We start from the raw sequence: 2,884 nt of genomic DNA on the forward strand, positions 1-2,884 counted from the left end.
GTGTTTGCCTAAAGGGTTCATAAACATAAAGCCATGGTGGCAGGCGAGACTAGCTATGAATTCTACATGGTTTTCCTCCTTATGAAGGCCAAATTGGCTACTGCTACCACCTACTGGTTAATCAGTCGAGAGCTAAGGCCCAAAGAAACCCTCTACATAGCGCTCTCCCCTAGAGGACCAGCCGCCACCTGGTGGCAGATTGAGTCCATTGCCCCTCCCATCATGGAAGAGGTACAAATTCTGGCTGTGGATTTGCTTGAAATACTTCCCTAGAGAATTGAGATGCTTTAGGCATCGTCATGGCATTCCTCATAGTCCTGCATCTAATCAAGAAATTTATTCCAAAGCCAGAAGGAAAAGGAAAAATATCGGATGGTTTCACCTATAGCAGGAATATAGGGGAACCAAATAAGACATCAGTGTAAAAAAAATAATAACAGTACAAAACACAACAAAGCAAAAACAGACAATTATAAACCAGAGTCATCCTGCAGGGGAGGGTGCGGGAGAGGGATGAGAGGGAGGGAGGGAGGAGCACAGGGGACTGAGGTGATGGTGCACGGGTGCATTGGTAAAGGAAACTCTATGGGGACTACACCTGGGGGGGGGGGTCGGGGGAAGCAAATATTGTTTAAAAATGAACAATGATGTGAAAAGTAAAAAAATTAATAAAGAAAGAAATTTATTCCAACACAGAAGCCAATTTGGAAGCCAGTCCTTATGGAAGAGATGGGCATCCTCCATAGTGAGGAGAAAGCTGGGGATGAGGTCCCAGCACCATCTATGTCACAGCCCAACTGACCTGTCCTTTCAGGGCCCTGGGCCAGAGGACCTGGCGGACCTGCACAGCTGCTACAAGAAGCGGCAGCAAGAGGTGCAGGAGGAGGACGGAGGATGTGGGGTGTGAGCAAAAGAACCTGAAGAAGGAATTCCTTCATGCCCAAGAGAAGATGGAGAGAACCCAGAGCATGCCACTGGTCATCGGCACTTCCTGGAGGCCGCGGGTCAGAATTCAGCCTTTGTGGGCTCCGTCACAGGCTCCAGCTGCTATGCTGCACATCCTCACTGATGGTGAGTTACCTCTGAGAAAAGTGTCATCAGAGCACCCCTTTCAGTATCACACAGCAAGTTTTCCCAGGTGAGTTTTCCCACGAGGCAGAGAAATTTAATTATATTCAAAAGGGCAGGTTTGTTATAAAAAGAGAAGGGATGAAAAGGCCTCTTGCACAGACACAAGCAGGCAGCAAGAGCTGCCCCTGAAAGGGACGGGTTTGTTAGAAGAGAGGCCTGCGTGGCCACAGCCTTGGGAGGGAGTTGCTGCTACTGCTACTTTGCAAAAGGAGGTCAGAGAAGAGAAGCTCATGCATGGTCACAGGCGGGGAGGAGGGCTGCTGCCCCTTGCAGGGCAGAATTGCACTGCTGTAGTGTTCTCTCTGGGAGGAGCTCACTCCCTTGTGGGATTGTTAACTGCTTTTAAATTAATTATTTCTAGGGTTGGTACCTAAGGATGTTTTCTATATTTGGTTTGACCAGGTCACTTTGGAAGGACCAGTCATTCTTTTACAGTGGCCCCCAAGCTCCATATCTCCACCTGGTCAGCACCTCAGTCTGCATCTCTGATACTTTACTTTTCTATATAGCTTGTTTAATGAGTATCTTAATCACTTCTACCCCTACCTCCAGCTTCTGACCCCATGTGAGCCAGTTTCTGGTCTTGTAATGCCTCCTTCCCAAAATATCCTACTCTTAGCTTCCATCACTAAGCAACACTGCTTGGGAGTTCTCAAGTTCAATGCCTCGTGGCCCCCCATAAGCACAGCAATGCCCTGGTGGTTGTTCTGCTTCCCGGGTCGGGTGCAACATCATGATGCTCAGCTCACACTAGAGTGATGTAAGCAGACCTGGGGGGCATGGACATCCAAAAGCAGGAGGCACAGGAGGCTGGGGAGCACCTGCTTAGGTACTTTGAGCTCTGCAAACAGTTCTGCATGGATACCCCTAGGCATCCTCAAGTACTGGCGCCTCCTGGTGAAGGCCACCACTCAACCACAGACCAGGGCCTGGGATGTGTTCCACCTGGCCAAGGAGAATGCACCCACAATTATCTTCATAGGTGAGATGGAGGCCATCACCACCAAGAAATTCAATGCCCAGACAGAGGCAGGGTGGTTCAGAGCTCTCTTCTGAAGCTGCTAAATCAGTTGGATGGATTCGCCAGAATGACAGTGTCAATCAAGGTGATTGTGGAGACAAAAAGGGCAGATACCCTGGATCCTGCCTGCTGTGACCAGGATGCCTTGACCCCAAAATAGAATTTCCACCTCCAGACCACCACCAGAAGAAACTGAGTTTCTCCACTATCACCAGCAAGTTGATGAACGTTCTCTCTGAGAACGTTCACTTGGAGGATTTCAAGGCCCAGCCCAGGCAGGTTTCAGGAGCCCATATCAACTCCATCAGTCAGGAGAGTGGAATGCTGGCCATCCATGAGAACTGCTACATTATCAGGCCAAGGACTTGGAGCGTGCTGACAAGATTGTCATCAAGGAGGGGCAGGAGCAGGAGTTTTATAGGTGATCCCTTACCACCAGCCACAGGGGCCAGAGACCCCTCTCACCTCCCCCAATTTTCTCCCTAAACCAAGTTCTCTTTTCTCTTTACCCAGGATTGGTTTATTCCCCCAAGATTGTATCACTTTTAAAACATCACTTTTCACAACTTAAATGTGATGAAATGACACCAGGCAGAGATGTTTCATCACTAGAGGGCACCAGAGACCACTAAACCTAACCTGGCTCAAGGCAGGCTGCACAAAACTTGCCCACCAGGGGGCATGAATGCCACGAGGAAGCTGGCACGTACAACTAGGTAGCTTGTTCCCCCG

At 49.3% G+C, this 2,884-nt stretch overlaps 1 pseudogene; it reads left to right on the top strand.

Moving 5' to 3' along the window:
* The first annotated feature begins 720 nt into the window (after nt 1–720).
* LOC119244109 (26S proteasome regulatory subunit 6B-like) lies at nt 721–2,577 on the top strand (annotated as a pseudogene).
* Nucleotides 2,578–2,884: the final 307 nt, after the last annotated feature.

This window comes from Talpa occidentalis, unplaced genomic scaffold (genome assembly GCF_014898055.3).
Source record: "Talpa occidentalis isolate TD23 unplaced genomic scaffold, MPIMG_talOcc4v2.1 talOcc4.14, whole genome shotgun sequence".
Classification (NCBI taxonomy): Eukaryota; Metazoa; Chordata; class Mammalia; order Eulipotyphla; family Talpidae; genus Talpa; species Talpa occidentalis.